This window comes from Micropterus dolomieu, linkage group LG20 (assembly GCF_021292245.1).
Source record: "Micropterus dolomieu isolate WLL.071019.BEF.003 ecotype Adirondacks linkage group LG20, ASM2129224v1, whole genome shotgun sequence".
In the NCBI taxonomy this organism is placed as follows: domain Eukaryota; kingdom Metazoa; phylum Chordata; class Actinopteri; order Centrarchiformes; family Centrarchidae; genus Micropterus; species Micropterus dolomieu.
In genome coordinates this window covers 21,497,404-21,510,149 of record NC_060169.1, presented here as the reverse complement: position 1 = coordinate 21,510,149, position 12,746 = coordinate 21,497,404, and positions in this window count along the sequence as shown.

Here is a 12,746-nt window from a genome sequence, read left to right as displayed (position 1 = left end):
TAACAATGAATGAACGAAAAGAAATGTGCTGGATGGTTCAAAGAAGAGACAGTTAAACATTTAAATGTTTATGTTAATATTGTTTTAGCTTTTGGAGGCTAATTACTGAATTAAAGTGCAAGCAAAATGTAGATTTCCAGGAAAGAATATTAGATACGCTGTATTTAGCTCTCTTGTGAAATTAAGTAATTGAAGCAGTAAGAGTAAGAAGATTCAGTAGAAAACCTGAAAACTGAATATATACAATATATAATAACATGGTGCCAATATTAAAGGAGAAAGAAGATTACTTAAGGCAAATAATTGGATTACCGATGTTTATGAACAACAAGCTATTGTAAAAAAACTATTAGCAATGCAAAAAATTTACAGCAAAAGATTATCACTGTTTTGCCAACGCTAGAGAGGACTGCAGGATGAAAAAAGTGTATATGAATATGTGACTAAGCTTATCACTGGCACAGTGGGCTTATTAGTATTCACTGATACAGTAGTGTGTTGTTACAATGAGACTGAAAAGGTTTTTGGTCAGCTGTAAGGGGAATATGGCTGTAAACTACTGAACATGGAAGCAAAAACTAAAACAAAGAACATCTCCCTTTTGATAGTATCAAGTAGCCCACAAACATTATATATCTAATATTATAATCTTCAGTGAACAGAAAGTGGTTCCCTCCAAACAGTCCACAGAGGATGATGCTGCTTTTCTGTCTGGATCTGATGGCGGACACATAACCTTCTCTCGGACAGATCACAGCTTCTTCCAAAGTTACCATGGCAATGCGCAGTACTTAGTGTAAAATGTTTTTAAGCACACAGTTATCTCAGTAGTAGTCTAGTCTGACAGGTCCCTAGTCTGACAGGTCCCTATACAAAACAGACCCCCTGTCTTTGACACTGTGCCAGTTCACTCAGTCTCAGTCTTTATCTTCTTTCTTTTTTGAGATAGTGCAGTGGGAAACAAGCGAGGGAGGCAAAGTAGACAAAGCTCTGATACATGTGGTACATGTATGGTACCTCTCAGCTCTCTGTGGGCAGTTCATGTTTTTAACATGTGGTAAATAAAATCAATACAATTACCCAAATATCTACCCTTAAAAAGAGAGACAGAGAGAGATATAGAACCGATATTCTGACAGAAGAGAACAGGAAGTCATGCTGACCTGTGCACTCAGCCTGGAAAAATGGGTTTATTGTGTGTATTTGTGTGCACATTAAGTGTCTGTGCCTGGGAAATACAAAGAGACAGTGAAAGTCAGAGAAAACTGGAAATTGAGCTTGTTATGTTTCTTCCAGGGCCATTAGAGTATGTAGTAATTTGAAATCTTCACTGGAGCCCCAAGAAGCAACATTATTTACTTCTTCCCTGTTCATTTCAGTCAAAGTTATTCTGTCTTCACAAGCCCTTCACGACTACCAAACTGCAATTACTGTAGTCCTACTGTGCTGATATTTTTTAAAACACAGGTCTATTTACATGTTTGTTTGCCAAGTAAGCCACTTTGTCTGTGGAAGCTTTTATCTTTTTGCTTGCAGTTGGCAAAAAAACAGTCACAATCTATTCCAATAGAATTGAGTGAACACATAAATAAACTGACCTCACAAAAATCCAGATTCAAATGGGAGACATTGACTGTTTGTTTTATTGCCCGATTCATAACTCCGTAGGTGGTTAGTACATTTATTTGGAGATTCCAAGATGAAAAACTGGGATTTAGAAAATGTTGGCTCTGGTTTTATTTGATATGGCTGTACATCTGTTTATATTGTGTGAGAGAAGACTTTCTTGCACATGCATTGCACAGTTGTCACATTGTCTCTGCTTGACTCTCCTTTGCAGTACCAGGGGACCACAGGTAGTAGCCAGGGAGGATCCTGTAATTCTCTGAAGACTCCTCCTTCTCCGTAGCCTTGAGCACCAATTCACAAAAGAGCACCAATCAACCTGACGCCTTGGCTGTACCTTTGGACAGTAGTGCTGCTGAATGCTGAATACACATGGTCCTAAAAGAAGAATGCAGACATGGATCAGCTACTATGGAAAAGAGAGACACAAACTGTCTTGAGCTCTGCTCAGTCAGATCAGTTGCATGTTGAATGACCACAAAGATGGATGTTTTCTTTTCTATAATGTTCCATAAGAAAAACAACAGGCATATGCAGACATTTTAAGTCTGTAATAATCCTGGGTTTATACAGTAGTTACTGTTTTTTTTACATAGTCGTGTTCCTTGTTTTAATGAGGTGAGTCTGTATTTGCATAATATATTTACAGCCAGTTGAACTGCCATACTGTTTTTTAATTTGGTGGTGAATTGGTGCATGAGGTCATGGTTTGGTGGGATATCTTCTCCTCGTTTGTTTGTTTCTGTTTCTATTTTTGGGAATACAATGTGTTGTTCTGTCAGTTGATGTGCAGTGACGGTTAATTTCTAGACAAAATATCTGTAAGTAAAATATGTTAAATGTTATCAATAAATATTATTCCATAAACAGGACAACATTGTTCATCTTTGCCAGTTAATTTGTGTGCATTATGCGATTAATTCTTCATTACTTTTTGGTAGTTTATTTGTTTGTTTGTTGCACTTCATTTTAGGAAATATAAGAAAAAACACTGTCTGACATTTCTGGTTCTACACGGTGGACAACTAGAAAATCTGTCAAATAATAAAATACGAAAATTTTGTATTTTCTATTACTATTTAAGCTTAGTGTATTTGAAGTACAATCCCCAGAAAGGCAGCCAAGTGGATTTCTGAAACAGGCAAGAAAGGCTGCTTGTGTAAGCAGATTATGAATGCCTGTAGGCACAGCTCTCAAATGAAACTTTGCCAATTTAGCAGCTACTCTAAAGCAGTTTAAGAAAAAAAGACTACATCATCACAGCACACATTTGCAATGGCTCCCCTTGCAGTGAGAAATCAATTTAATTTTAGACTATATACTGGATTGGAAGCATTCACATTGTTCATAAATTGGCAAGTTGTTGGTGAACAGTAAACTGCAGGATTCAAAATAACCTTTTAGACACTGTTGGATGAGTTTGGCGTGTGCTATGACTCTGTAAGGCAAGTAAACAGGAAGTGATTGTAAGGTTGATTATCCTTTTCTTGCATCCAGGAGGTTTGTCTGAAAAATAGTAGCAGACACCAGTAACTTAATTATCCATGCCACCCCCACGCCCATTTTACTCCAATAAAGAGTTCCCCTCATACTCCTTTCTCGTTTTATTAGCCTTTGAACGAGCACTTCTCTCTACTGGGCCTAAAGTGATATTACGTTTAGACTTCTGCATTTCTATTTGAATTGTGTGTTGGAGAGAGGCCAGTTCTGGCAATGAGTTAAAGTTACAATAAAATTTTGTAACTGCAATAAAATGTCTTTCATTTCCTATTAAATGGACAGATTATATGCTTCAGGCTACATACAGTATTCTGCTTGCTGCTTTAATTGAGAATTCAAAACTGCAGTAAGCACAATCCTCAGAGCAATTGTATTTTCAAACCCTCCAGAAGGAAGAGACCTTAAAATACTGAAAGCCATTTTCCATTTACATTGCCCTTTCATCAAAATATTACAGCCATGTAAACAAATGTATTCTTTGCTTTCATAATGTGGTAGACAATTTGGTGTAATGTGTCAAATGTAGGTTAAAGCAATTCTTGCCAGAATCGGTGTTATTACTAAGTTGTTATTGCATTTGTATTGCTACATTAACAGAAAAGTACAGCTTGCAGAACAGTATTTATAATATTTTAGTATTTATGAAGTGTAAGGAGCCAAACCAAGTAAAGGCACACAAAGACAATTTTGTTAAAAAGAGACTGCTCTGCCTTTAAAAGTTAAAAGCAGATAAAAAATGATTTTTATATATTCAAAACCAAGAAAATATATACTATAGTTTCACATTTATAGACATATATCCCATATCAATGAACAAGAGGACCAGAAGGAACAATGTCTGTCTTGCTTTCTATTAACTTAGGAAAATTCTTTGACAACCAAGACTTAATATCAAATAATATGTATTCTTGGCAGGATAAAAAGAGCTAATGCTAATAAACAGCTGAATCTGATAATGTAATTATACTTTATTAAATTAATGTGCTAGCCATTTTAATCTACTGTGACTATGCATGAACAGAATGTACAGTACCATATTGTGTATCATGTACATCATAAAAGTAAGTAGCCTGGGAACCAGACGAATCTGCCAAGCTCACGTTTCATTTGCTGTTTCATTGTCTGGCCCACTTCGCATTCAGACATATTTCCACCTGTCCTGGATTTGGGCAGACCAGTCAATTCCATTTAACATGGGGTGAGTTTGATACGATGCCTGATAGAGGAGCATCACCAGCCCAGATTTAAAAAGTCACATGTTTCGCTGCTCTGATTGGTTTTAGGTCTATCCAGTTTTGTCCAAAGGCATTTTGATCTGTGCGCATTGAAATCGAAAATGAGCCTCTTCTCTTCTGTCACTCTCACATATATGTTATCTCACAGAGGTTTCCATGAAAGCTCTATGGATGGTTTGATGTGGTGGGGCCTGTGTCCTAAGAATGTGTCAAGACTCTCCCATAGTGCCTTCATGCCATCTAGCCTTTAGCTGCTGCCTTCTGGTTAATAACCATGACCTTGTCCACTTACTCATCGAAAAGACAGAAAAAAAGAGGGTGGGTGTGGGTTTCATTGCAGTGACAGAGGTGTGTGGGTTGCTTGTTAAGGTCTTGTTAGTGGGCACTGTGTATGATACATTTCTGGTACAACTGTGACCTATGGAGGACTGATCCTGACAAAATCAGAAATAAATAAATAAATAAATAAATGCTCAATAAAAGGTGAATAAGTAAAGAAGCTAATTAAAATAGATATATACATTTATGTCTCCTTGTATAATTTAATTACTGCCTACATTTATTTATTTACTTTATTTTTTTGTGCATTTAATCGGATGCTTATTTATTTACTGAGCATTTATTTATTTCTGTATTTATTTCTGAATTTGTCGGGATCAGTCCTCTATAGTGATCCAGCCAGGTGGATGGCACCAAGAAACAGTAAAAGTGGTCTTTTCACAAATCATCTTAGTTGGTGATATAATTATCTGTCTGATATTTACTCTACATAGGCAAAGAGTATGACATTTCAGAAGTTACTGCGGCTTCTTATGTGAAACAGCTATTAGCAATTGTCTATTTTAAATCTGATTTGTGTGGTTGTTGTGGTGGACGCCACTCTAGTTTTTTTTTATTTTTAAACTCTAGTTCTATGAAGACATATAAGAGGGGTTAACTTTCCAGTTGATCCAGAATGCTGCGGCACGTGTACTGGCAAGAACTAGAGAAAGAGATCACATTTCTCCCATATTAGCTTCTCTGCACTGGCTTCCTGTTAAAATCCTTCTTCTCACCTACAAAGCCCTTAATCGTCCGGCAGTATCTTATCTTAAAGAGCTCATAGTACCTTATTTTTTTACTAGCACAATGCACTCCAAAAATGCAGGGTTACTTTTGGTTTCTAGAGACTAGAGAGTAGAACAAGAGCCAGAGCCTTCAGCTATCAAGCTCCTCTCCGGTGGAATCAGGTCCCAGTTCAGGTTCAGGAGGCAGACACACTTAAGAGTAGGCTTAAGACTTTCCTATTTGATTTGATAAAGCGTATAGCTGCTCAGGTGAGCCCTGAACCACCACTTAGTAACGCTGCTATAGGCCTAGTTTGACGGTAGACTTCCAATGATGCACTGACCTCCTCGCTCCTCCTCTTTCTCTCCATCTGTATGCGTTCTACTCCCATACTAACTTGACATCTTCCCCATCTATGTGGAACTTGCATTGCCGGTAAAGAGATGTTTTCCTTGCCAATGTTGCCAAGTGCTTGCTCGTGGTGGGAAATGTTGGGAATCTGTAAATAACATTACAAAGAGAACGAGCTAGACCTGCTCTATATGAAATGTGCAATGAAATAACTTCTGTTATAAATTGGTGCTATATCCAGGTATATACACGCGTCTACACCAGCAGCGCATGCAGACGAAGCAACCAGTAGCTCCCTTAATTTTTGCTATATTTTTGCTTTTAATCTGTTTTTTTTTCTCCTTTTTTACGGAAACTTGTCTAATTATGACCACCTACCTACCTACCTACCTACCTACCTATATTAAAAAAATTTTATTGAATTGAATTAACTGGCCTAGCCACAAGTATGTAATCATCAAATTAGGATGAATGCCACTCCTCATCCACTAAATCTGGAGACACTAGTGGACTGGAAGAAAGGAAGGGGCAGAACACAGGCATACTGGTGATCCATCCATCCATCAGCTATATCCTTATATCCTCACCCACGCTTATCCTTTAGAGGGTCGCAGTGGAGTGAGAGACAGGGTACATCCTGAACAGGTCGCCTGTCAATCACAGGGCTGACATAAAGAGCTCATATTAACACCTTAAGGCAGTTTAGAGTGGCCAGTTAACCTAACCTGAATGTCCTTGGATTAATGGAAACTGGAGCTTCCAGAGAAACCCCATCCAGGTACAGGGAGAGCATGTAAACTAAAAACTTAAAAGCCCCAGGTGACCGGCAGGTTCAAACCCAGAACCTTTATGCTGTGAGGCAACAGCAAGGCACCACCACGCGTTTTCATATTTGCGATGCTCAGCAGTCAACCACTCTCTTGAACACTCATCATTACCAATTCAGTTGATGCCAGTTTTAAAACTACAAAATGTGGTCTGGTGATGTACCAGAGTAAGTCTTGGCAAGGTGTAGTGACCTCCTGCAGTCTTGACAACACTGTTAGGTTGCCAGATAACCAGTTTAGAAGAAGTAGCCAGGCGCATAACCCACGTAAAACCGTAATGTGTCTTTTTATACCTCATTTGTTGTACGGAACAAACTGTTGTTACCTTTAGATATGGCTAGGCTAGCTGTTCCCCTCTGTTTTCAGTCTTTCAGTGTGATAAGCTAAGTTAACTGGTGCTGGCTGTAGCTTCCTATTTACTGTACAGACTTGACAGAGAGATCCACCATCTCATCTAACTCTCTGCAAGACAACAAATAAGCGTATTTCCCAAAATTATGAAGGTTAGATGCCTGTAAATGTAACTATTCTTAAAAATATATCTTTTGGGGCATTTTAAGCCTGTATTATAGACAGCAGAGATAACAGGGAATGAGGGAGAGGGACATAACAAAGTCCAGACTCAAACTGGAGACATTGCAGTTCATGTACCACTAAGCTACAGGGGTGCACCTCTAAATTGAACTATTGACGGTCACAGAGGATATTACCATAGTCATATTACACTCCTCTCTGATGATTCAGTGTTAGCCGTTTTAAGGTGAGAGATTTTGATCAGGGATTTATGGTGAATGAGTGCATGTGATTAGGTTTTCTTTCTTTTAAATCCTACTGAGACCTTTCTGCAATATGGCTGTTGATCGAAAAATAAAAAGTGAAACAGGCAGAGACAAATAGGATGGCAGCTGTGTGACATGGGAGCAGCGATTATTTACAAGATGAGCATTGTATGGAGAGATAACATGATCTGAACCTGTTGGCAAGGAAACAAAGTAGGATAGGACATTAATATCTATATGACTGATTTCAAAGAATCAATTTTACTTGATCTCCATATGGGATATGGCTACAATGATAAATATGATTATGATCTGCTGAGACATGGGAAACAAATTCATCTCTCCTCAGTGGAACAAGACAAGCACTCTTGGCTCTCCTGAGCCAAATAAAGATTTATTTATGTTCTATTTATTTTCTTAAAAAATAAGAGTAGAAAAAATGTGCAAATTGACAACAATTAAAGAACCTCCATCAGCAGATGAATTATGTAACTGATACATGGGCACTATTAATCGCAGACAGATGTTTCTTTCCTTATATAATTAGATGCATTTCAACTGGTAATCAAATTTTTTTAGGGCATTGAGATGTGTACATGCATTTTAATCTAGAACAGCATCTACAAGAATAATATATAATCAATAATAAGTACATCGATGTAAAACATTTCCTCATCTACATTAGGAGACGTAATCAATATATTTTGTTCAGGGTCTAGGTCCAGGACCCAGAGCATACTAGCTAGCAGACTACTACTGCTGCAGATGTCCCTATCTGGTAGTCAGTCTTAACCTTAATCCTTTTTACCCTCACTTGTAACTAAGACCTTAAAATTCCAAAATCTCCCATTGAAGCAGATTTTCCACCCTCAACTGAATTTAGAAATCTACCTTCATTTAGCCGAGAACAACAGAGACTTTGTGGTGCAGATTCCTATCCAAGCTATGTCACACTCCTCTGCAAGCTGCTCCAGGGCAAAAGATTCTAGTCTTATGGCATACAACATGAACATTTCTGAGCTGCAACTGCCCTGTGTCTGTAATAATTCGGCTATTGTAGAGATTGGACTCACACTGTTATCTGAAACTGCTTTTGTTAATCCTGTGTATTGCAGATTGCAACTAGAGTGGTAACACATGATTAGAACAGTCTTATGAAGAAAAACAAAGACTACATAATTTAATTGCTTTCCTGATTAAAGTATGAATTCCAAGAGGAAAGCTAATGTTTCAACTATCAACCTTTTTCAAAACCTGTGAAATAGATGGAGCAAGTATTTTGCACATACATAAGAAATCAAAATGAGATTGGGAGAGCAAAGGTTCATGGTCAACTGTCTTCAATTATGTGATTAACCATTAACTACAAATCTGTAATAGAGGCCAAAGTATATCGCAATTTGGGCTGCATGCTTGTGTGGCCACTTCAGCTTACTCTTTTTCATTTTGATGAGGTGTTGAGTGTTTTGTTATCCACACTTAGAGTTTAGCATTTCCGTGCTGTGTTGTGGTATGCTGGTCTAATTATGCTGGTGTCTAATTACACTATACACTATATTTAAATTGGCTGATTTATTATACATAAACAGTAGCGACACTTTACGTCCATATCTTATATAATATATTATTTCCTTATGCAGCTGGCTTCAGACTTAAAAGTAGTCTAAATTACCTAAAGATGTGTAAATGACAGCTTCTCTTGGGTGTAAAAGTTATAAAGTAGATGGGTTATTGTCTCCATATGTGTGGAGACAATAACCAATATACCAATATACCAATATATATATTGTTATGACCTGGCTCAAAAGGCCACAACAAAAGGGAGACACACCATGGTAAACGGTTAACATATGTTTATTTAACGAAAATAAGCCAAATCAATAGTTATTTCAAATTAACATAATTAATGTATGAGGTATGTAGTCTGTGGTTTCAGTTGTGTCTGTGCAGGATGATGGTTGCATGGGTGTATGTATGAAGGTGTTGTAGCATGCAAACAAGACAAATACCACAACGCAACAGTCCAACCAAAGAAAACCAAACTAAGTGGAAAACCAGGGAGCCGGCCGCAGGGAGGTCTGATCTGGTCTTGACAGCAGCCCCTTTTGCCGAATGAGAAAACAATCCCAAATACTCTACAGGGCAATTAGCCCAGGTGCCCAGAGCCACTGCAATCAGCCCCTCCTCCTCCTCCGAGAGAGAGAGAAAGGCCACACTCGTGACCCCACAGGGCGTCACATATATATACATATATTTCCTTCTAAAGTGCCATTTCACAATAGAAGGAAATTTCATTGTAGCACCATATCGAACAATATATGGTACTATATAGGATTGCTAAATCTGTGTAGTGTCCGGTTTGCTTTCCATGTACATGTGGTCTATAAGCCATTTGTGGTTGACTGTTCCTGAACTAATACTAAGGATCGCAGGCTCAATTCACTTCTATTCAAATGTGAAATCCTCATCTGAAATGCCATACTGGTTGTGACACACTCAATTCATGCTAGATTAGCAATGCACCAATCAATCGGACACTGTCCGGAATCAGCTGGTTTTCAGCTTGATCAGCCATGACCGTCAGTCTCACAAATCCGATTCTGTGCTGGTCAAATTTACAAAAATGCTGTGGAGCACGATGGTTCACGGTATGCACACAGTAGCACAGTAACTGGCGATAGTCACAGTTACACAGACACGCTAAAACGGAGTAAAGAAGACACAAAGCCCACATTTTTATTATTTATGGTATTTGCAATACCTGTAAGGCCACAATAATCTATGTTTCCCACACACAGACTTTACTTGGGCAGACCGCCCAGGTATATTAACAGCCACTAAATTATATTTGGACTAGTCATCAAAAACAAGTCTCCTCCAGACGTTGTTCACCTACTTTTGTGAAAACGGATTTGCGGGTGTATCTGTGTTGTCATCTATAGTCGCTCATGCCGTCGCTATCTTGGCAGTGCCTCACTCCGAGGCGGGACGGGTCAAGTGTGTGTGTGTGTGTGTGTGTGTATACTGTAGCTGATCTAGGCTACGTAAAATTTTAATACAGTTATGAAAATTAATATTTCCAGGAATATTAATTTATGCCTCGAAATTAGGAGCACCACCTAAAGATTTGCTTGTCCGCCCAAGGCTTTAGGTCCTTGAGTACAACCTGAAAATTACAGGAACTTCTGGTAATTCATTAGTTGTTACTGGTTCAGTTATTCTGAAATCGTAAACTCTAGTCAATCATTCAATCTCGAATCTTAGGATGAGTTCTATGTATAGGGACTCTAGATTCTTAATAACACACACACAACATTGTGCTCAAGGTGAATATTAACTAACAAAAGAGAGTACAATAGTGGGTAAATGTGGTAATATTACAGGGACAACAGTCAATATGACAACCAGGAGGTACTAAAACAGGTTAGCCTATGTAAGGTTCGATTGAATTTCAGTTTATATTGTAGAGGGAGCGAATTCTACGAGTATGAGGGAACGAATGACGAAATTATGTTGCAGATTTAGATGGACTAATCTAGGAGTTTATTAACTGTAGATGGAGCCCCTAGAGAACACCAACGAGTCACAGAGTGTGGTTTGTTTTGCCCTACCGTTGCCGCAGGTCCCGTATCAAGGCTCGACTGCCGGTTGGCTTGTGGAGTTGGTTCTGGCCCGACCCCAGTGTTGTTCCGGAGTCCTTTGTGGGAAGCGCTTGCAGCAACGGGCCGTCAGCCAAGGCTTTTACTCTGATCTCAGTTCGTTTGGTGTCGCTATAGCGGAGCCCACACAGGGTTCTGACGTCAGAGCCGTGGTTTCATTCATTCAAGGCCATAAATGAAGGCTTCTGAGCTTCTGGTCCAAAGTTGCTCAAAACGATCGGATGAGGTTGCAACAACAAAATCAAATAAACTCACACATTCGCCGTAGGTTCGCAAGGCCTCTGGAATATAGACTATTTAATGTTGCTGAGATTAAACAGGTCTGGGGAAAGTTTCACCCAGGCAGCTCCAAACAAAAATCAAAAATCAAATCTCCTGCTAAGAAAATTGGGATTCAGGGTCGTAGCTTTCTCAGCTCGTCTGAAGGAAATTTAAGTAAGAAACGGAAAAAAGATCGGAATTTCAAAAGTAAAGGAAGTTAAGAGAGCGTATACGTTTAGTTTCAAGAGAGTTTTTTTTTTTTTAGAAGAAGCAGCTTTTTTTTTAGAAGAGAAGAGAAAGACAAAAGACAGCAAGGCCTTTTATTTGACTTCATTAGGTAGGGGTGACGTTCATTTGGGAGGGGGTCTCGAGGGAAGTCCCTCAAAGGTGTTAACTTTTTGGGATAAAGAAATATACGTTGCGCGTATTTCCCTTTAATCTCTCTCTCCACAATATCGACATTTGGAAAAATATTCAGTTCTTAACATTCGGATAAAGACAATTAAAACGAGGCTAAACACTATGGAAAAAGATTATAATGGTTGTATAAAACGTAACAACGCTTAATTACATGTCCTCAGTATACTTGCTGGTTACTGGTTTTAACTCAAGAGACAATTTAGATGTAAGCGTGGCTGCAAAATTTCGTTTATGCAATTACATGGTGATAGGTAGGCCTACTTAGCGATCATTGTCAGTGTATGCCGAGTTTTAAACACTTGCGTGTTGTACTTTTCCTGTCCCCTTGGTGTCGCTCGGGTCACACGAGAAAACAGTAGACATTCCAGTTTAACTGAGAGGCTGGTGATACACACAGGCGTATCCATGGATATTTTAGTAGGAAATTGTATATGAAACATTTAACTAAAGCATTAGTTAATGCTGAACAGACTGATTACTAGGGAGTAACAGGGATGAATTAAGACAAAACAGAAAGAGGTTAGGGAACTTCTTCAAGATTACTTTCTTATGGGTCTGCTAGTTTTCAAACATCACTAAAAGGATAACAACAGGGTCATTACTTACTAAACTCAGAGGCAAACACCGCTGCTCACTTGGCAAGGTTATTATTTAAACAGAATAAACACAGTTATAATGGAACCTTGCTTGGTACGAGAAACAGGGGTTGTTATGGTCTCTCTTCTCTGCATTCCTGGCTTATGGCATCGGCTATCAGAGAATGAAATGGTGGTTTATGGCTCAGCCGTTCTGTGGAGAGAAAAGAGTCAGATTGAGGCCGGAGGTGACCTGCGGGAGGGAGAAAGGGGTCATATAGCCCCTTTTCCTGTCCTGTGGACTGTCTTTAGTGACACCTTTACAATTAGGAAGGTTCACTAAGGCTCTTTGAATACACAATCCTTAAGCGATTCATTGTCTGATTGAGTCTCTTTCGGTCCTTACCAAACACCAGGCGATGTCTCTGGTTTTACATGTGAAAAGGTCAACTCTCGGGGAGGGAAA